At 37.4% G+C, this 24,446-nt stretch overlaps 1 protein-coding gene across 5 annotated transcripts in view; it reads right to left on the bottom strand.

Moving 5' to 3' along the window:
- Positions 1–24,446, bottom strand: part of TENM2 (teneurin transmembrane protein 2) — a gene marked incomplete at its 5' end in the record, with an annotated part of 931,826 nt that overhangs the window by 549,149 nt on the left and 358,231 nt on the right. The window lies entirely within an intron of this gene.

Here is a 24,446-nt window from a genome sequence, read left to right on the forward strand (position 1 = left end):
CCCAGCATTAAATTTATTATGTGTAATAACACAATTTACTTATGCACAGGGACTGTTCCCCAATATTAATCCAACGTGTCCATTGTACTGAACAGTGATACTTTACTACTACATTCACTTCAACATGATTTTGATCAGAATTTGTATAGTGAAGCATTCTACATTAACTGATAAATGGTTCTCCTGCTCTACTACTAAGAAGGAGATGGATGGAAAATTGTTAAAGTAACAAATCATTTTTTTTAACTCTGTGACCACTATTCTCCATAAAACCTATCCCAAGTTATTAACTAGAGAAAGAAGATTACTACTATTTGCATTGTCTGAAACCAATGAACCATAGCTTTTGGGATACAGAATTATGGAAGACTTAATCTTAACTCATAAGCATGTCTAATAAAAATTTAACAAAATAAGTAATAGAATTGGTGGTATTTAAATAATATCCTGGAAGCTCAAGCCTTCTCCTAAATACAGCTGGGGCATTATGATAGTGAGGCTGTTAATGGAGAATACACAACTACCTTCCTCTTTCCCTCAAACTTTGTAGCACAGTTCATACACAACACTGTAAATGGTTGCACAGTTGGTTGTTTCCAACTGCTATATGTAGAATTTGATGACCACACAGTTTACATATAGATGTTGCATAGGTCCACCATTTGTGCTTTTTTTGTGTGTGAACCCAAGAACAGGAGAGTTTGAGAGTGTTAGATGTTAGCCACAGATAATTAGATGGGAGATAAGTAATGAGGAAGAGGCAAAATGTGGAAGATTGATATTCATAAAAGACTTATTAAGATGTGTAGTTATTGCTATAATTTTCTTCAAATCTTAATTCAAAAAGTGTGTCAAAACAAAGAAAAAAATGATGATTGGCTTCAATTCTGCTAAATTTCATCAGGGATCTTTCAATAATATTTGAAATAGTAGATAAATATTTCTATTGAGTTTCCATGCTTTTATATTTTGTTTTTTTTTTTCAGTACCCTCATTTATAAATCTTTCTCTACACAATCGAAAACTAAAACCAAAATGCGGAACTTTCTACTCATTTGTTGTTCATTCAGCAGCACATTTGTTCCTTAACACAATTAGTTAAATACTCCAGGTTTATTTTTATGAGTTTTTCCTGTGGGGACAGTCCTCAAATGCACAGCTGCACCTGCTATTCCTACTAAAAGGTCCCATGAGAGCAATCTGTATGAGGTGGTTTCTTTCTTTCTTTTTTTGTATATAGAAAAAAAAAATAGCACATGTTATTCTTGGTGTCCATATTTTGCACAGAAATATTGTTCAATGAAAACTTTTAATAACAAAGGAGAACAAAGTACCTGCCATATTAGTAAGGCATCATTTATATTTGGGGAAATTCCACTCACACACACACACACACACACACACACACACAAACAGACGATTCTAAATTACAGGGCTTGCTAGAGTTATCCTTCTAAATCTAATAACTACCAGTCACAAAAAATGGTTATTGGACCAGTGTGATCTTTTGGTAATAGAAGAATAAATCCTGCTTTAAAAAATATCTTTTTTTAAAATAGAACTATTTTAAATGTGAAACAGTGCCATCCAGCTCTGTATGAATAGAAGATAGCTTAAAAAGCAGTTATTTTTCTTTTTTAAATTTTTTTGTTGGTTTTCTAATATTACAACTACATAATTGAAAAGCAATGTGGCAACCACATTACAATAATCCAATTACATACAAATATGATTGGTACAAATCTCAACCTAATACATATACACTGTGACTGTCTCGTATTTGAATTAACACAATTTTTATTCTAATAATCACATAGACACAACTTTCTTACATTTTATCAATAGTTTTTAGTTTATATATATCTTATTTATATTAACACTCAATCTTTTAGACAATCAATAACCTAGTGACTTTTCCCCAATTTTGATTTACCATTAATATTTAGATTAAAGATTAATCTTTTTCTATTCCAATAAGAGAATAAATAGAGATATTCCTGAATATGTATATAATACAAATGCAAAATTTGGGACATAATTTTTTACTTTCTAATCAAGTCTCAGTTCAGCCTAACTACTGCAAAGAACTGAATCAGCACTGAACTGTATGTTTGTGTGTGCCTATGTGTGTGTGGTATTTTTCAAGGCATTATTTCTGCCCTCCAGTAACTGTCAAGACTTCTTGTTGTGTCATTATACAGCAGTAAATTATATTAACCAAGTGTGACTGAGTAAATCAAAATACAGTGGTGAGAACTCAAAACGAAGAGGAGGCAGAGAGCTATTAGATATAGAGACAAGATTCAGAAATGAAAATGGAAATAGTATTTGCAGTACTTTAGCTGAATTTTTACCTTTATACTGAATTTCTTTCTTAATAGAATGAATACAGGTAATTGAATCTGAAACCATTTTTGTATTACTTTGAATATTAGATTATCAGAAAGATTTTATATGCAAGTTAAGTCTTAATAGGGAAAATCTTGCTGAATTCAACATGTTGTATTTAATTCTATTTGTCATCCGCTGCTCTATTCTCCCCACCTCCTTGGGAATTCTGCATCAGAAAGGTAGGATGAATCCTACAGGCGAGCCAAATACATCAGCTATGTTTCTGTAAACACTGCAACTTCTGCTTATTCAGTACTGATCTGGGTGTGGAACATCTGCACAGTAGACTGATTGATTTAATTCTTATGCTACCAATCTCACTAATGTAGCGACTCTGGATAACTTACAATATAATAAAAAGTAACAAGTGCTAGAAAACAATTAAAATTGGAAAAATAGAATAGAAAAGCTAAAAACCAAGATGATGGGCATGTTTACATGGAAGTAAATCCATCTTCAATACTACAGTTCTTTATATATAGATGAACTGCATTCAGAAATCTATTGGCATTCTAGGTAATGCCCCAGTATTTGTATTATGCATTATAGCCAATAAGTGAGGTACTGCAGTCAGAGGCAACGCCAGGGAGAGTAAGTTACTATTCTTTAGAGGTCTTGGTTGACTAGCTGAACCTGTGCATCCAGTGGAGGGTGTGACTCTAGGAGGCCATCTGTCTAGGAAATCTGTTATTTCAGGAAAAGTGCCCCTTCTCATGATTTACAACCAAAAGCAACAAAAGAACCTTTCTGAACCAAGTAACATAGCTAAAGTTTCACTTCATCCAGTTTGATCTCATAGGCATCATCTACAACAGTTCCATCTCCAGCTTGCCCTAAAGGAAGATATAAAGCTGTATAGTATTGCTGTATTGATGATATCTTACTTTCAGTCAGTTGATGTGGGAATGACTTTGGGATAAAGGACAACAAAAGCAGCCAAGGGAAAGGTCAGATAAAAGGTAGATTAGCCCAAACTGCCTGCCCGCGGGTCAGATGAGTCATCCGGAAGCCACGCCCATCCCTTTGCTGGCAATGGCAAAATAGTCCCGATACATCTCGCGATGTCACGAGACATTGCGAGTTTGCCATGTCTGGCTTAGCCCATAGCAGGAATGTAAGTAGGGCAAGATGTTCGCCCCTATTTTCTTGGGGTGTAAAAGAGATAAGGGGAGTGAAGTACTTTTAGACTTGCAAGATGTAACCTTACAATAAAATACAATTACCTCATTTGATTGTGTGTCCTGTCTATAGTTTACCTGATAAAGCTAACAAATCTTGCAAGTCTCCTACTCTTTGCTAATGAGAGGAATTTCAGAAATGGCCTCCAATGACCAGGGAACTTTTTTATCTATCAAACACCTTGCAGAAGCATTGCTGCAACACCTACAGCTAGTTGTGATCAATTTGTGGAATGCCATGATACAATTAACACAACAGCTGGGACACAATTTGGTGCTTAGCTGATACTCCTGGGTTCCCATAGGAGCTTGTTGGAGAATTTCAGAGAGGACCAAGATCAATTTTGGACATTCATAGCTCATTGTGTCAGGGAGGACAGTGGAGTTTCCCACTGATCACACCAGAGTGACTTTTGTGCCAAGTTTGCTAAAGGAATCAGCAGTTAAATAAACAACACTGTTGATTGAAGGGAAAAATCTAGATCTGAATAGCAATCAGGACTTTATGCATAATTCCAGAGAACACTTTGCAAATCTTAAACCATGCATTACTGCTTGTTGAGACATCTGAAAGCTCAAGCAGGGACAGAAAACAATAAGATAATTTATTTTGAACTTTAAATTGCCTGTTCAAGATGTAGGGTGGAATGACTTGGCCCTGACTATGACCAGTTCAGAGATGAGCTGGCTGAAGATCTGAGAGATGAGCTGGTAAAGCAAGATACCCCAAATATCCTGGAAGATTTACATCAACATGTAATAGACACTCTACTGTGGGACTTCACTAAGAGGAGGGGGGGGGAGATCTACAATCTGTTTTCCCTCATATACTTCCTCAATAGCTCCTCACAACCCAGCATGGGAGAACTCATGCAAATTGGATAATCATCAGGAGACAAAAAATAAAGAAGGGATTAGGGACTATAGTGCAGTGGCCCTGGGCACACAGCCAAGTGAAAGCTCAAGGATATGCAACAAAATGCAGAACTTGTACAACAATGGAGCAGGTAAACAGCAAGTGCCCAGCTTGCTTAAAAGCAGCAAAGCAAGGAAACTCTGTCCCTCCTCCTCTTAATTCTCCTATGTGTCCAAGGTTGACAGTCTTGCCCTTTTAAGATATCAAGGCCAATATCTCTGTACTGCTCTTCTTCAGAAGAAATGTTTACATTTTACTAAAAGAAACTTTGTAGCAACTTTGTCAAAAACTCAGTTGGGAACTGCCAGTCTATCTGTTTCATGGAGCAGCCCAATGGCCCTCTAGGTACTTAAATTTCCCACTATGTTGAGGCCACCCTCTTACAACCAACATTCTTTCACATGGACTATACTGCTTTTTCTGGTTGACCAGGATTTAATACTAGCTACCACACAATCCATTCTTTACTTTTTCTCATTTTGTCCTATCCACTGATCTCATGTCAGCTTCTCTAAGTTTCTCTGATTGGCCACGTCTAATTCCTTCAAATGTCTTTGTTTTTTTCCTTTACTGCTTTTTATTCACATAAACCTATTCTGCACACTCCTCAATGTACTAAATTAAAAAAAATCCAACCTTCCTCCCCAACAAAGGAATAGTATAACAGGTACATTCTTCCTCTCTTTTTTTAACTTCACTCTCTGAGTTAGGACCTTTTTATTTCTGGCTTGAGGCAAATAAATCAAAACAAGGGAACTGTGGAGCATTCCTCCTCTTTCTTCTTAAACCCATGAAAAATCTTGATGTGACTTTTTGAAGATGACCCAGTGTTGAATCCCTTGCAATCCTGCCTCATGTCTTTGGCAGATTGAAACCCAAAGCACTTTTTTTTTCTTTGCTGAAGGCACAGCAAAGGCACCTATCAGCATTGAAAACATGCTCTGGCTGCTATCTTCCAAAATCACTTGGCCAGCCTGTGCTGTGTCATAGTTCCCCAGTGCAACTTCTTTTATCATCTAATATTGTTAGGGATATGTAGTGTTGCTTGAGTTTAGTTCTTGCTGACCTGAAAATTATGTTCTGTGCCTTCAGCAGATTTCTATTGGTTTAGTTCTCTGCTGAGAGCATTTTCCATCCTTGTGTAGAGACCACATGGAATACCACTTTGAAATTTTAAGACATTCCCAACACCATACTTGTATAGATATGGGATTTTATTTTATGTATGGAATAGGTAGTATACTCATGGGTGATATAATGCCATGCCATCTTATTCCCCAAAGTCAACAAGTTCAGCAGTTTCACTTTTTTGCTTATTATTCTCAAATATTTACCACTGCTCTCAGCCAACTGCTTCATTATATATTACTTGCTTATCATTTCTAAGCATACTGCAGATTAGTAGAAAATGAAGGGCCCTAGAGGAAGTAATGTTAGGAAGAGAATAGTCATACATGGTAAGTAGCTGCAGAGACTGCTGAGAAATTGGGTGGACAGAGGGTGAATCCATATTTCTGCACATGTACAAAATAGTAAACAACCTGCCCAAAGCCATGGATACCCAAAATGTATTACTGTGGAAAGGAGTTCAGATTAATGTTAATCAACTGCAGATATGTGAATCCATGAATAATGAGACTGTGGATAAAAAGGCAATTACCAAGGTGTAGGTGTCATGGTACTCTGCAGATTTTTCCCCCTTACTAGACATGTTTTAGGATGCCAGTGTGCTCTGCTTCTATAAATGAACCTGAAATAATGGGTCTTCCTCAGCCAAGACAATCTTACTCTGCTTTTTCTTTTACATTTTCATAGCTAAGATGAACTTTCAGTCTAAAATAACAACATTGAAAAGCTTCTGCTTTATATCATGTGTGTTTCTGAAAAAAAAAAGTCAGAGGCTGTCAGCTGGCACATCCATAACTATGCTTGTTTCAAAGCTCTTCCTTTCACAGATGGAATTGCAATTTCTTGGGAACTCCAAGTATAATCCTCTATCCCTGTCAGAAAGCCACTACTGGTGAATAATAAAGGAAAGTGCAACCACACGTCATTAATGAAAATACTCCAGTCGTCAAGTCAAGTTAAGACAAGAGAGTGGCAGAAAGAGCTAACAAGTATAAAGAAAGAGTCATGTGAAATTGGTACTAAAGAAAATTGTTGACATTCAGACAATAGAATGAAGCAGAAAAACACCAGAAAATTGGAATTTAAAACAAAGAAATGCCTTTCCACTCATACTGAAAAACATTTAAAGACAATTTTTCCGTCACTTCAACTGTTAGGAACATGTCCTGGGAATACGTGATTATATTTATCCTGGATGACATGATTTTACAGTGATGGGGCTTTTCTGACAATACATTTGTTATTTAGCTTAGAAAAAGAATGGATAAATAATTAGAGAAGTAAGCAACTTTGAGACTGTGTGACACATCTCAACCTTCACAACCAACTGATAATCTAGAATCAGTTGTGTAAGAAAAATATAAGCAAACATTGTATTGGTAACCATTAAAAAGGCCACACATTTTTTACTGAAAGTCATTTATAACTTTAAGAAAAACTGCTACAAAAGAAAATCTGCCTAAATTAGAAAGGAGTTCAGCTACAGTCATAATAAAAAAAATCTTAAAGAATAGTATCATGTAATTCAGTTAAAACTTTCTCACAATCAAGGATCTGTGGCACGCTGTAAATACTGTAAACCAGCTTAAAAAGAATAGAATAGAATAGAATAGAATAGAATAGAATAGAATAGAATAGAATAGAATAGAATAGAACAGAACAGAACAGAACAAAACAGAACAGAACAGAACAGAACAGAACAGAACAGAATAGAATAGAATAGAATTGCAAGGGACCTTGGAGGTCTTCTAGTCTAGTCCCCTGCTCAAGCAGGAGAACCTATACCATCTCAGACAAGTGAATGTCTAGTCTCTTCTTTAAAATCTCCAGTGATGGACTGTCCACAATTTCTGGGGGTAAGCTGTTCCACTGGTTTATTGTCCTCACTGTCAAGAAGTTTCCCCTTAATTCAAGAATGCTTCTCTCTTTGATCAGTTTCTCGTCCTTCCCTCTGGTGCTTTGGTGAACAACCTGGCCCCCTCTGCCTTGTGGCAACCCCTCAGATGCTATCATGTCTCCCCTATTTCTTCTTTACTTTAGACTAGCCAAACCCAACTCCTGTAGCCATTCTTTGCAATATAAGTATTAATGTGTAGAACTAAAATTATTAAATGAGATTAAGACAGAAATCTTCAAAGTATTATGTCAAGACCATTAATCCTGTGGATTAGTATTTAAATCATGTAAAAGGATACACTGGCAGGACAACTTCCAAGTCACAGGTCACTTTCTATTTACATGACTGAACTTTCCTTATTTATAGCTTCTGTAAAACTCTGTTGCATATATTACAGAATTCTGAATCCAATGCCTGATAGAATTCATGAAAAATGTACCGTTCTAAAGATATCAAGTACAACATGCAAAGGAGTAGAGAATTTTGCATCTGCTCTGACTCTTCATAACTGATAGCAACATTTGCTATCACGAGAGAAGCAGGAAAATGAATATACTAGGCAAACTTCACATCAGATTTTCTTTCTCCATTATGTCTAAACATTGTGAGATAAATAAACTACAGTAATACCAACATTCTTATATATAAAAAAGACTAACATATGAATTAGAGAGTGGGTTGGGAAATCACACAACTTAGATGCTAATCATTTAAATGTAAACAATTAGAATAGAAAAAAAATAGATAGCAAAAACTTTAAATACCTGGTAAGCAAATCCATTGTTACATTTATTCAATCAAAATATCAATAAATACAAAAAGAACCACATAGAATAACATTTTAACTTTGATCAAGAGTTCATTTTATCTTCTTTTTAAAAAAAAACAGTCTGTAATCCATTCCTATAACTGTTGATACTTGTCCATTCTTATACACGTAGTTGTTGAAATGTGTCATGTTTTTCTTCCATACTTTTTAAAAATTAAGAAGGAAATAAAAAGAAATGGCTCCATAGAGTAATGGGAACAATTCTTTTTTCTGTTGTTGGGTTTACAAAAGGGACCAGATGTATGGAAGAAAAAAAAATAACAAGTATCAACAACTATAAGAATTTATTTCCCACCCATCTTGTAGTGACTATGAGGGGCTCTAGACCAGGGATCTTCAAATTTGGCCCTTTTATGACTTGTGGACTTCAATTCCCAGAATTCCTTACCTAGTGTGCATGGCTAAGGAATTCTGGGAGTTGCAGTCCACAAGTCATAAAAGGGCCAAATTTGAAGACCCCTGTTCTAGACAAAATACCTTTAAAAGCCATGAAAAATTATTTCCAACAAATGTGCCTTTATTCTTTTAAAATAATTTCCAACTCATGATACTTAAAATACAATACTACAAGTTTCCTTTATTTTTTTTAAAAAAAAACTTTCAGTGGCCAAAAGCTTGTCTTGCTTTTTGCTGTTTATTTTAAGTTCTTAAAAGTTATAAAAGTAAATCTTCATTTTCTTACATTAAGGTTTGAAGGCAGTTCCTCACCAGGTATTTCAACCTTGTCCCTTTGAAGGTGTCTAACTCCTTTTCAGCAATTAATAAGCAATTTTCAATAAGCAGACAACTGTCCAGATTTAGTGTCCTTTGAAAGGCTCCATTTGTGGCTTGGAGCAATTGCATTAGATTCCTTCATCTTTAGCCCCTCCCCCTCCTCTTCCCAGGAAATTTTGCAGTCTCTTCATGGGAAAAAGAAAGGACTCTAAGGTGAAACGGCTTAGGCAATTTTGCATTTCTTTCTTTTGTTGCAGAGAGGATCAGAGAAATTAATCTACTGACCAGCTCCTTAGAAAAGTCTAGAAATGTTGGCACCATGCAAAAGCTTCTTCCCTAGAAATTGTAAATATGTGCTGATTATGAACAGCTAGAACAGGAGGCTGCAATGGTAAAAAAAATGGGAGAATTGATTGCAAAGCTTTTCTTTTTACACCATTTATTCAAGTAGAATGGATCTGGATTTCTACATCAGTAAAAATGGAATGATCCTTATTAAGTAAAGCTATGATAGAAAAGGTACAGTATTGGCAAAAAAACAACCAATGAATTACCAGGAGGTGGCCTAAAGTTAGACTCCAATACCGCTAATAATAGTTGTGATCAGATGAAGAGAAAAGAAGAATGAAGGAGGGAAAATGAAGACCAGCTGGGAGATGGTTAGAGCTGCATGAGGGTATAAGAGATGGAAAGTAGAAAATTCTAAATTAGTTCAGGTATTGGAGTAAATTGTAGGACAGATGCTAAATGTTAGGGTAAATGAGAATAAGTTTGTAAGAAGCAAAAAAAGGTCCAATAAATAATTGCACACTTCACTACAGTATTCATTTAATAAGCAAAGTTCATTTGCTGTAGTGCACATTGCTTATAAACACAATTATTCACCACAGGAACAATTAAGTTGCCTGGAGCTGATTCTATTGCGGACCTGGTGAGAGCATGCATATGCACACAGACATATTTATAAGTTGTTGTTTTTCAAACACACACACACACACACACATCATGCATGCATTGTTTCTTTCTTTCTTTCCAGGTACTGTTACACTGCTCAAATCAACAAGATGTTTCAATATGAAAACTGAAATCATTCTAAAAATTAGTTAAGAAGTCAGGGTATTATGGCAAATGATAGGTTAAAGACTTTTTGTGTTAAGTCACAGAAAGGGCAAAATGAGAGAGTGGATGATAGATGGGAAGTGAACAATGGCAGATGCTGTAGGGTGTGAACTGAAAATTCAGCATTTCCTCAGGATACACTGGATATAAAACCTTTCCCAAACCTACTTACCACAACAAAAGTCTTCATATATTCCTGCTCTTCAAGGTGAAAGGGAGAAATAGTGCTGAACTCACTAAGTAATATATTAATTCAATACCCTCTCCCAAGCACTATGATTGGAGTGCTCAGCTAAAATAATTCACAATAAGTAGAGTAGTAAAGTTGTAAATTACAAACTACATATCTCTGTTCCACCCTTCACTTTCCATTCTGGAGTTTTCATTATACAAAAGGGTTAGGGAGGATCCATTTTTACAGGCGAATGTATCTGTGTCCTTATAAATATACATTTTAACATTTATTTAAAAGATTTATAACTTGCTAGCCATAGCAACAAGCAGTACTAAATAATGAAGCTTTGGACAAATTCAAATTCCTTCTAATTTGGAAGAGCCCTACTTCAGACATTTCCCCCCAAACTATCTCTATGAGCCTAATTCAAAATACCCAATTCTTCAAAATCCAAAATATACTTTCTCAAACTCCTTATTTTTTCTACTATATTTATTTATATGCTGCCATGCTCGCAAGATTCTGTGTGGTCTGGAAAATAAACTACAATTAAATATATCAAGATCACATGAGGCGTCTACCATTTGCATCATCAAATTGAGGTCACCAAATAAAACTCCAAATAGAAATTGTACGCCAAGATCATCACTAAAATTCAAAATGACCCCTAAGCAAGATAATCAGAAACACCTTCTGTGATGGTGTTAGAGGAGCATGGAGAGGCAAGTACATCACTGGGGCAAAGTATTCTACAGAGATGCAGCCATGAGAAAGAAACACTGCTTTTCAGTCTGTGCTTCTCTTAGAACAAGAGTCTTCAAACTTGGCCCTTTTATGACTTGTGGACTTCAACTTCAGCATGCATGGCTGAGGAATTCTGGGAGTTGAAGTTCACAAGTCATAAAAGGGCCATGTTTGAAGACCCCTGTCTTAGAGGTTGAGTTTCTCTCTTTGATGATCATTCATAAAACATATAACCTGTAGATGAGGTAGTTCCTAAACTTACATAGGGCTGCATCATTAAGTCTTTAAAAGTTAATATCAGCCATTTGAATCAGATTCAGGAAGCTATTGGAAAGCAATAGTGCATCAACTGAGTAATAGGAAACATGATGTAGTCAGCATCCCTGGTGCAAAAGCCTTGATGGAACAGTGGTTAAAGTGCAAATTACAAATAAACTCTGCCCACAGCCTAGAGTACGATACTGATGGAAGTTAGGTTGACCCAGCCTTCCATCCTTCCAAGGTCAGTAAAATGAGGACCCAGATTGTTGGGAGTGGGGGGCTGGACTAGAAAACCTCCAAGCTTCCCTTCCCTTCCCTTCCCTTCCCTTCCCTTCCCTTCCCTTCCCTTCCCTTCCCTTCCCTTCCCTTCCCTTCCCTTCCCTTCCCTTCCCTTCCCTTCCAGCTCTATTCTATTCTATTCTATTCTATTCTATTCTATTCTGTTCTGTTCTGTTCTGTTCTGTTCTGTTCTGTTCTGTTCTGTTCTGTTCTGTTCTATTCTATTCTATTCTATTCTATTCTATTCTATTCTACAGTATTCTATTCTATTCTATTCTATTCTATTCTATTCTATTCTATTCTATTCTATTCTATTCTATTCTATTCTAGGCAAATAATAATGCTTACATTGCGAACTACCCAGAAAGTGCTGTAAAGTACCATGGGATGGTATATAGGCTTAAAAGCTATTAATATCAGCTATCAGTAAGGAGCAGTAGTTTCTGGATCACTTGTAAAAGCAGAGAAAAGCAGATTTGAAGCAAATAATGCTTAGGATTTTTATCTGAGTATCCCAGTCTAGAAAGGGCCTCAGTTGGCTGTTGGAAGTTAGGAAACAGGATAGGAACTTTATAGACAGATTCATACATCAGCTGTAGTCCCACAGAGTTCTAGTCCTTATGAAAACCAGTTAAATGATTTTAGCCGAAAAATTCTCTCTCTCAGCCCAACCTTCTTCACGGGATTGTTGTGGAAAACAGGAAAATAGGAGGAATATTAGGTGTGCTCGTTGCCTTGGTTTATTTGCAAAAATAATAAAGGTTTTTTTTAAAAAAATACCCCCAGAGGGTGCCATGAGATGTTTAAAATGTTTGTGACATCCATATGTGAATCTGGGTTTTTTTTACTGAGACACTGGAAGCATCAAACACTGAAAAAGTTCAGGAACTTCTGGTCTAACAGATTTTTCCTTTTGTATGTTTTATCCAAAAAGAAAATGTACCAGTTCACAGGTATCTTAAGTAGCAAAAATAACAGAATAACAAAATTGGAAGGGATTTTGGAGGTCTTCTAGCCCAACCCCCTGGTTCAAGCAGGAGAGTCCATGCCATTTCAGACAAATGGTTGCACAGTCTCTTCTTAAAAGCCTCCAGTTGTGGAGCATCCTCAATTTTTGGAGGCAAGCAGTTCCACTGGTTAATTGTTCTCACTGTCAGGAACTCTCTCTCAGTTCTAGGTTGGTTCTTTGCTTGATTAGTTTCCACTGTTTCTTGTTCTGCCTTCAGGAACTTTGGAAAATAGGTTGACTCCCTCTTCTTTGATAGAAGAAATGCTACAGTATCTTTTCAACCTGCTCCTTCTTTTCATTAGACTAGACATATCCAATTCCTACAAGAAGACATATCAAATTCCTTCAAAAATCTTCTTGGTGCTTATGCCACTCTTTGCCTGGAGTCTGCAGTCAAAAATCTTAAACTTGAGACCATTTTTTGCAACACACATAATGTTCAGGTCAACTCACCCTACTATACTGGCATATAAATCCAATCTGGACATAGATTTAGCTTAGCTTCTATCTGTTGTTCCAGCAGAGATAAGTAGAACACACAGACCCCACCACCCCAGGTCATGTGCTCACTCTTTCAGAGCAATATTCAGAATTAAATTGGAGCCAAGATGTTTCTAGACAATCAGTTTAGGAGTTGTGAGGATTTAATCTGAGTGGTGTTGTCCATTCCGCTGCTTCATAGCCACCAGCCTTCAATCAAGATGACTACCTGAGTTTCATCAGCATATTAATATCGGACATCAGATAGATGACTTCTTTAAGTGTTTTAAAGAGTTCTTACAGTGTTTCAGAGTACAAGGTAGTGACTGAGTTCTGAAGGACTCTACATTAAAATAACTGTGGGCTTGATTGCCTTTTTCTTACTATAAACTGGAATCATCTACTTTTTTCCTTTGATCCTAGCTATACACGCTGGAAAATCCTTCAGTGCTCTGAAATAATGTAAACTAATATTAAACACTGCAAGGTGGAGGGAGGGGGAGAGGCTTTAAAAGAAAATGCAGTCTCTGGCTCTCTTTCTCCAATTGCAGTAGAATATACAGACACATTTATGATAGGAGAACAATCAGCAGAAACTCGCTGGAAAATTCCTTAACATGCAGAAAGCTGGGATATACAGTTAATACACTTTCTTATAGAGATTTTTTATTATTATCTAGACTTAATTGGCCATACAAAAACACTGAGGTACTCCAAAGGAGTATCTTTTTATTTTTGTCATATCTGAAATGTTAGGAAGTTTTAATGCAAGTTGATAGACCATTACAGTACATTGGTCTGCTTCTATTTTATTGGCATACAGTATTCTGTAGCAAGATTCATTTAAATGTTGATTCATGTTTTATATTTTGCATATCAGAATGACTTGAAATCTAGTCTCCTTCTTGCAGTTTTTCCTCCCTCAGACCAATGTTATCTAGGTCTAATCAAAGCATGGTACACTGCCATCTCCATGCTAATGTATTTTTGGCAACAAATTCCGCTAGTGTCAAGATTCTGTGTATTTGTATTCTTAGGCTTGTGCATTTTTTTTATTAACTATAACACCAAACAATATCTAAATAGACAAAACCTTATTTAAAACACAACTACAGATGGAGCAATTTTGTTGACTATCCCTTTGGATTCTCAAGTTTTCTGTTTTAAAAAATAGCCAGTTTTTTAGAGATCAAGGAACAGGAGTAAAATTAAGGGAAATACTATCTGCTTTTCCTGTTTCTGTTTTTCTTAGATACCAGCCTATATAGAAGGTGGAAAGAAACCTGCTGGTTTGTTTTTGCTTTGGTTTTTTCCCCCCAACTCATTGCTTTCAAAGTAAACTTCCCTGTTCACAGAAATAATAGAGAAACCACAGGAGCAGGCTGCAATAAATTGCAACTGCAAGCTTTGACTACATGTTATTTGATCTGTGAAGGGTCATCTTGCTCAAAACATAAAACTGTACTTCTGAAACAAAACACATGACTGACAATAGCCAAGGTAATTGCTAGAATCCAATGGCACCACAATATAAGCAACTGGTGAGAACAAGGGGGAACAAATAATGAAATGGCCTTTGTGGCATTGCAAGGCATGCACTGCATCCTCTGTTACATGTGTCACAATGTCACATACATGTATATAAGAAGGAGCTTGCAATCATGAAATTGCAATGCTTGATATGTCATTCTAAAGACAGAGTCAGATACTGTGGGCAATTCTGAATATGAACAGGCAATATCTCAAGAACGAACTGTCTTTTGAGATTAAAACCTGAGAAAGTAAAATTTCAACTTTTGTTTTGTTTCTGAAAGAGTTCTGAAAGGTTTAAACTCATATTTCAATGAAAATTTTGTATCTTAGATAATTACTGTGACTTTAGAAGTTCCACAAATTTTGTTTCAAATAGACTTTCAGCTATCTGAAAAGTTAAATAACATAAATAAAAAACTGCTTAGTGCTGGTCCAATTGAAAGTCATCACAGACCCATTGATTGATCCCTTGCAGTTTTCCTATCAAGCAAATAGGTGAGCAAACAAAGTCATTTTGCTACATTTTGCAACATCTTGACTCTCCAGGGACCAATGCATGGACCCTTTTTGTGGACTTCAGCTCAACATTCAATACAATCAGACCAGAAATTATCTATTTTAAATGGATCCAGCTTACTGGACCTACTCATACTTGTAGGCAGATAATCAATTTTTGACAGATTGGAAGCAACAAGTGAGGCTATAGAAAATTACATATAGCTCATGGGCAATGAGCACAGGCGTTCGTCAGGGTGGTGTGCTTTCTCCATTGCTCTTTTCACTCTATACCAGGGGTTGGCAACCTTAAACACTCAAAGAGCCACTTGGAGCCATTTCCCAGAGAAAAGAAAACACTGGGAGCCACAAAACACGCATGCGTGCACATGTGCGCACCGAGGAGGGGAGCTTGATTGAAGAGTTTAATGAAAAAGAAGGCTGCTGTGCATGAGCTCTCTCTCTCTCTCTCTCTCTCTCTCTCTCTCTCTCTCTCTCTCTCTCTCTCTCTCTCTCTCTCTCTCCCTATCCCTCCCCTCTCTCCTTCTCTTTCTCTCCCTCCCTCTCTCCAATCTTCTGCTCACCTGGCAAGCTGGCTTCACACTGTTCTCCGACAAGCTGACACACATTCTTATTGGGCTGGCTCTCCTGCCCTTGGTCTGCCAGTCCTCTTCTTCCCCCACTCAGTGTGAGTGTGTGTTTGTGTGTGTGTGTGTGTGTGTGTGTGTGTGTGAGAGAGAGAGAGAGAGAGAGAGAGAGAGAGAGAGAGAGAGAGAGAGAGAGAGAGAGAGAGAGAGAGAGAGAGAGCTGTTTTCTGCTTCTTCCTGCTTCCTGCAGAGACGCAGCAAAGGCATGAGCCCTGCCCAATAAGCTTGTCAGCTTGTTGGAGAACAGTGTGAGGCCACTCTCTTTTTTACACACACACACACACACACACACACACACACACACACACAGAGAGAGAGAGAGAGAGAGAGAGAGAGGGGGGGGGGAAGCACAAGTGCCTCTCTCTCTCTCTCTCTCTCTGCAAATGACAGAGGATGAGTGGGAGCCACAGGAGAAAGCTGAAAGAGCCACATACGGCTCGAGAGCTGCGGGTTGCCGACCCGTGCTCTATACCAATGACTGCATCTCAAAGGAACCCTATGATAAAGCACTGACGTTTGTAGATGATACATCTCATTTGAGATGGTGATGAGTCTGCATAAAGACAGGAGGATAAACAACTGGCCCTGTGGTGCAGCTCTAACAAACCTGGAATTGAATACATTTAAAACTGTAGAGATGAGGCTGAATTTTAGGAAAAGCCCTTCTGTTTTGCCACCTCATTATATCTGATAGCACAGTATCAAAGTAGAGTCCTTTAATTTTTTTCCCTATAATCCCCCAGGACTTGAAATGGTTTGGTTCAGCAATCAAACAGGGCAAGTACAGACTCCAATGGATAGTTAAGGCTGCAGAAAGAATAACTGCAACCAGCCTGCTTCCATAGAAGACCTGTATATTTTGCAGGTCAGAAGGAGGACTGAGAAGATAATTGCAGACCCCTCCCATCCTGCACAACTCCTTCCCTTGGGATGGCACTAATGTCTATGTGTATTTATCCAAGTAGTATGGCTGTAGCATTATTATTACTCTTCTTACTCCCCCTCCTGTTGATATTATTATTATTATTATTATTATTATTATTATTATTATTATTATTATTATTATTATTATTATTATTATTTTGTTATTGTTATTATTCTGTTGCTTTGCATGTACAGTGACAGCTTCTGCACCACATACAAATTCCTTGTGTGTCTAATCACACTAGGCCAAATAAAGTTCTGTTCTGTTCTATTCTATTCTACAGTATTGTATAAAATATAACTTTGGATTTTCCTTTTATTTGAAAAGCTAGAAAACATATAAAATTGCTGCTCAGTTTTTGAAGCCAGCTCATTAGGATTTCCTAAATTATCTAGGAAGACTGTGTGCTTCATATTTCAGCTTTTTCATGGCAAAGGCAACGAATATATAATATCCTGCCAAAGATAAAGTATTCTAATAACATTCCAAAATTCTTGCCTGTGTGAGCTGTATTTAGGAATAATGTGCAAAATGTTTGGGATTTTACCACAGTGAAATCTGTGTTGTTGTTGTTGTTGTTTAATTAAGAAAGGAAAATGATTGATGGTTCTCTTAGTAACATTTGAGAACTTTGTATGCAAATATAACCTGCCTAATTTAATATCATTCTGAGACACAAATTCACTAGATGACTTTATTCACATCTTCAATAAAGCCAATCCACTATCTCAATGAAAAAATACTAATAAAACTGTTGCAATAGCAACCTAACTGAGCCAGTTTAAACATTTGAAATGTAAATGAAAATTACCTGTAAAAATCTGCCAAGTTGGTTCTGCTTAAAAGGCTTACTTATTCATTCATGTTTGTGTTTGGGAAGAAGGCTGCCTGAATACAGCTTTGGACGGAAATATTTTCATACACCAATCTCATGGTCATTTATATAATTCCTTCATCAAATATTAAGGCCATCTTTCTGTTCTCTTCCAATCTGTTTTATAATATGCAGTGTTTAGCATTTTGTGGACAGCACGATGACAATTACCCCTGAGAAAAAAATGATATAGCAAGTCTAGATTTTATCTCAGTAACAGTAATCAAATCCTAGCATTGCCTGAAAAAAATAAAATGTCACTAATATGTATGACTTTATAGGACAGTTGATATTGAAATAAGTTTCAATAGTTTTTGAGAGAAAATACATATTCACAATAGGCTAAAAAATTCAATAGGTTAAGAAGAACACATTAAATAACAGAGATTCCCTTTCAAAATCTTCCTACCAAAAGCATTATATTTATATACTGTGGAAAAGAAGATAATATGGGACAAAATTATAAGTGATTAAATATAAGGTATATAATTAATAAATATATGCTAACCTTCATTTAAGTTGTGTCAATTATGGGGTTTAATTTGTAAAATTAATATAATTATATAATATAAATTATATAATTCTGTATATTTAGGTATTTGGGTAGAGACATTATTAATAAATAATAATAAAGTCCTAAGAAGAGCTTATTTCAAACAGATACTTGAATATGTCTCATTCTCAAATATCTAAATTTCAGATATTTAATTTAAATTAATTATCACTTCTGCCACTGAGAGCATGTTTATACAATACATTTATTCTAGGAATGCTTTAATTAACTTAAACCACTGATTTGTTGATATGATCATGAGGCTAACTCAAAACCAAAATTAGACGACAATGAGGAAAACAGTCTCTGCATAATCAGGCGCATCTATGTTTCATTTCAGCTTTATTTCATTTCAAAATAAATGGCCTATGTAAACAATTACTACTTCAGCATGTAAAAGTGGACAAGAGAATTACCGTATTTTCTGCCGTATAAGATGACTTTTTAACCCATGAAAATCATCTCAAAATTTGGGGGGTCGTCTTATATGCCCAGTCGTCTTATATGCCGGAAAATAGTACATAAATCAATCGAGCGCCCCCGTTCTTGCAAAGCAACTTCAAGCCTCCTTAGTCCAGTCCCAGTCCCCCCTCCAATGTGACTCTCCCTTCTCACCCCCAAGAGCCTCTCAGCCCCTTCCCCTCCCCCTTGCAAACACCAGACCCCGGGAGCTCTTGCATCTATTCCAAAGGGTGGGTGGAAGGAAAAGCCCCTTTCGGCTCTGGCTTGGCTGCAAGTCAGCGAGCCCGGGAAGGCACGCCCTCTCCTCTCACTGTGGAGGAAGCAGGGCAGGCTGGCGTCTGGCGGGAGCTGGCAGGGCAGTCCTGCGCATGCGCGCGCTCCCCGGCTCCTAAGGAGTCCTCGGGGAGCCATGGCAGGCGCCTCACACTCTTCCCTCTTGAGGCAGCATCGGCAGAGCTGTCCGGCATTGGGCGGGAGCCGGCAGGGCAGTCCTGCACACGCGCGGACTCCCCAGCTGCTAAGGAGCACTCCTTAGCAGCCAGGGAGTACGCGCGTATGCAGGACTGCCCTGCCGGCTCCCGCCTGATGCTCTTCCCTCTTGAGGCAGCATCCCCGAGGACTCCTTAGGAGCCGGGAGGTGATGCTGCCTCAAGAGGGAAGAGCATCAGGTGGGAGCCGGCAGGGCAGTCCTGCACACGCGCACACTCCCCGGCTGCTAAGGAGTGCTCCTTAGCAGCCAGGGAGTGAACGCGTATGCAGGACTGCCCTGCCGGCTCCCACCCAACGCTCTTCCCTCTTGAGGCAGCATCCACGAGGACTCCTTAGGAGCCGGGGAGCGATGCTGCCTCAAGAGAGAAGAGCGTCGGGTAGGAGCCGGCATGCGTGCACTCCCCGGCTGCTAAGGAGTGCTCCTTAACAGCCAGGGAGCACACGCGTGCGCAGGACTGCCCTGCCGGCTCCCGCCTGACGCCGATGCTGCCTCAAGAGGGAAGAGTGTGAGGCGCCTGCCATGGCTCCCTGAGGACTCCTTAGGAGACGGGGAGCGTGCGCGTGTCAGGACTGCCCTGCTGGCTCCCGCCAGACGCCAGCCTGCCCTGCTTCCTCCACAGTGAGAGGGGAGGGTGTGCCTTCCTGGGCTCGCTGATTTTCTGGTGTATAAGACAAAAAATCTCGAAAATCATCTCAAAAGTTGGGGGGTCGTCTTATACGCCCAGTCGTCTTATACGCCGGAAAATACGGGTAATTTATTTCACACATGCAGGGATGGAGGAGTAAAGTATGTTAACAATAACAATATGATAAAGAAGTTTTTCAGCTAAATAAAGATGGTTCAATTGGCTATCCAGAATAATTCACTCTGCTATTGTATATACTTTGGGGCCTATGGCAGCTGGTTATCCAAGCTGAGGCTTATTTTATAAATTTCTTAAAAGAGAGTGCTTTCTTTTATTATAGGAACAAGGAAGAGGGGAATGCTATGATTTATCAAAAAGACATGTTAAAGCCCCAAGAAATAGGTAGAGCTGCGAGTTTATTTTATCTAACAGCATTAAATGGTGTCAGATTAAATGAATGGCAAAAATGGAAGAAGCCCCCCGCCCAATCCACTGCATGCATCCTTTTATGCTGAGGTTCTGAAGATATCATTCAAAGCTATGAGCAAATAATCCATTATTAGATGTTAGGATCACAACACTGGACACACAGAACTTTGAATTTCCAATATGTAGGATATAATTTTGGCCAATTTAAAATTTAATTATTTTATGAATGACATTCTTTTAAAATATGTAATAGCTTAAACTGGATTAATTTTTTCATACTGAAGAAAGCCTGTACATGTCCAGATGTAGGAGAGAAATTAAATTAAATTAGTAATATAGGACAAACCTATATTCAGTTCCAACCATTACCCTTTATATTCAAATTTGATTACTATTATTATATTAACATAATACTCTCATCATGCACCAAAACCAATCAGCTCCAAAGTATGAAAGAGATACAGATCTATAATTAGAAATATTCATTCAAGCAGAAAAAGTACAATGGAAAATGCATAAGAATTTGCATAACTAAAATTAATGCAGTAAGGCTGTAGAAAATAAAAGGATTAAATACACAATATGGCATACTATTTTCAAATATTATGAAATAAAGCCATGCCAAAATTGGGATGTAAAACATAGGAATACAAATTATTGCCAAAATTTTATGGTAACTGGAAAGGCAGCCCAGGGATCATGCGGGTTTTCATATTTTCCCTCCAATCATCAAAAGAAAACTCTCACCTCAAATATTTTATTTTCTGATCCCACATTTTTTTTTGTGTTATTCATGCAATATCATAGTTTTGTAATCAGAAAGAGTGATAAGAATAAGCCAGGAAAAACCTGGGTACACCAATTCAACCATGTCTTAATTCTTACAAATGGCACATAGGATGTAGAGAAATCCTATTATATTAGTTTCAAATGGGAAGGAAATAATTACACAATGTCAATGAAAGGTGATGTGGAGAGGTAAATATCTATTATTGTATTGCCCTTGACACAGTTAGAAAATATCGAATGCAGGATAGTCATGTTCAGTTTTACTAACCATATTCTAAGATATGCGGTAGTTTGCTACTTGGGCAAGAACATATTTGAGTATGGTTTTTTTCCCCCCTAAGAGCAAGATATATAATGTTATATACAATGTTGACAAGGCAAGGAAAAGAAAAGAAAAGAAAAGAAAGAGAAGGGATCGTTGTATAAAGTATGGGCTCTCAAATAATATTTAAACCATTCTTATTAGAAGGCTTGGCAAAATAATCAGTGTTGCACTTGCTTTAAAGTTGATGCAAAAAGATAAAGCCTTCTTAGTCTTTTAATGTCACAGTGATTACTCAAACTCTGATATTGAAATGATAGCTCACAATCTTCATAGTTCCACAATGTTTGTCCAATCAGGATGGAGGGTCTGTTAGCCATACAATGGAAAATAAATTTCACAGAATAATGGAAACTGAAGTAAGGGACCATTCATCCCTTCCAAAGTCTCATCAGTAAGAGCAGGACAGGACCTTATTTTAAACCCCTCCCTTAAAAAGAAATTGAGCAGACTAATCCTAAAATGGTAAAATAGAATAGAAGGTATTCTTGCACCACTTAAGGAATGAAATGTTTTTGGATGTACTTTGCATCTACTGCCAGTATAGCTTTACCTGGTCACGGAGGATATCTCTATATCTCTGCGCCTGTACAGGAACTCTTTTTTCTATAACATAACTTGAATTGGTTCTCCATCAAAACAAAGGACAGAATGAACAATATGATTCTGTGCTATGAATCTTATCAGAATGGTACGGTATATGCACTACTTTCCCTTAAGCTCTCAGACTAAAAAGGTATTCATTATGTCATTTTCACATGTATGAATTGTACATGTCCCCATCCCCATGGAAATAACATTTCTCTATTTTTATACAATATATATCCTTTGCTATGTTTTAAGTTATGCTGATCGCCAGGAAAAAAGGCCATTATGTGAACAGTCCAATTTCTCATATATCAACCTATTTAGGAATCATCAGGCAAAAAGCCAGATATTAATGTATGGAATTCTATCTTCTACCATGAACTGAATTCATAGAACTTTGTACTTTAGATTACTTATATATAGGGCATTTAAACCCTAAGTCCTGGCACTCAGCCGCTACAATAAAATAAATGCAGAATCTATCAGAATACTCTACCTTAAGCAATTTGGAGTGTTGGGCTCTCCAATAACAGGGTGATATTGTCCAACTCAAGAGGGACGCAGTGGCTCAGTGGGTTAGGACACTGAGCTTGTCAATCAGATGGTCGGCAGTTTGGCGGGTCAAATCCCGAGTGCCGCATAACAGAGTGAGCGCCTGTTACTCGTCCCAGCTTCTGCCAACCTAGCAGTTCGAAAGCATGTAAAAATGCAAGTAGAAAAATAGGGACCACTACGGTGGGAAGGTAACGGCATTCCGTGTGCCTTTGGCGTCTAGTCATGCTGGCCACATGACCATGGAGACGTCCTCGGACAAGCGCTGGCTCTTTGGCTTTGAAACGGAGATGAGCACCAGCCCCTAGAGTTGGAAATGACTAGCACGTATGTGCGGGGGAACCTTTACCTTTACTATTGTCCAACTCAAGTCTTAGCTCTGGTTTCATCTTCATTTGTTTATTCACAGATTCTTCAGCAATCATGAAAAAGCATTTTTACCCAGCCTCTCTAAACAAGACAGTCTGCCTCGATATATTTGAGAAATGGTTTATCTCCAATCACACCAATGACTTCAAATTATTCTTTAACAACAACAAAATTACAAGTTAATAATACAGTGAACCACTGCCACATGTTTGCTGACACTAGTAATTGTCTGCTTGTAGAATCACCACCTGCAGGACGGTAGAAATTACACAGTTGAACATCACTGAAACAGCACATGGACTGCAAGATGATACATGGGAATTAAAAATGCAAGGTAAAAAGCAATAGATTTTTAGCCTGTATCTAAGCTATACTGTTTCCCCAAAGTGATTTATACCTTTTGATCTCTATTACCAAGTGTCCTTTAAATGAAATTCATTTTCATTAAGCTACTCTAGCCTACATAGATAACTTTAATTGTATTAATGAATGTCCATGACTGATAGTTGGAAAAGGAACACAATGCTTCTGGGAATTTTCACTGTGTTTTAGTCTTGGCAAAAGCAGCAAATTGATTTCATATGTTACCAGGTAACAGTTCATACGGTAGTAGCTGATTATATTATGTACTTGTACCTTTGATTTAAATGTACAACATGGAAGCTATAATGTGTGTGGGAGCCTGCATCACTATCTTGCTCCTTAATCCAACCTTTCTCTTTGCTTTGGGAACATTGATATTACAGAAACGGATGATCTGGATCAAACAAAAGCACCATCCCAAAGGGCTAAACACTTGACCCACCATACAGCATAGAATACTATAGACTTAGATGCTAAAACCCTGCTCAGGCATGGTGTTATTGGAGAATTCCCAAGGTGTGAACTCCATATAATACTCATCCATACCCTTCTAATATTATTTTTGGATCAGATTATTGGAACTCACACTTTGGGAAAACTTCAATAATACTAGGCACATCTAATAGCATCATCATAAGGAACAAATTAATGCACATAGCACTAACTATATTGGCTTCCATATGAACCAGGACACACATTATCAAGATCCTGATTTACAAGGAAACCAACAGAGTATATCTGAAGATACAAAAAAAACCACCTATCAGGATTACATCTCTGATGTCTACAAAAGGCTAACATCATTTGGATAATGTCTGTAGGAGTGAGCCTTGTTCTGTGTGTTTATTACTGAGAACTGCAAATAATGACTGAGGCTGAAATGTATACATTCTATGTAATTGTATCTATTATACTATTTTAAAATATAAGAGCATTATTATGCAATAAATTGTACAATATGCACTGTAGGAATGTTTTCAACTTCATAAAGAGATTTGTGTCTAAACCAAGCAGGGTATAGATATAACCAAATATTATAGTTTTGATAAAGAGAAGTGTGGAGAAAGAGATGTAAATATGGGTTATTATTCTGACATATATTGAGATGCTTCCTGAGTTACTGGCATGTTAGAAAACCAACTCTATGTTAAGCAATATTGGCAGAGTTGTTATTTAGACTGTCCTAAATTGACATTTTGGATTATCATGTGCCACAGGATGTCAGCTTTCTTTCTTTCTTAGTAGTAGTACAATTTTGTACTATGATAATATCCATAATGAAACATTTCACATAATATTTATATGTAACA

The sequence above is a fragment of the Vipera ursinii genome (assembly GCF_947247035.1).
Source record: "Vipera ursinii genome assembly, chromosome: 2".
Classification (NCBI taxonomy): domain Eukaryota; kingdom Metazoa; phylum Chordata; class Lepidosauria; order Squamata; family Viperidae; genus Vipera; species Vipera ursinii.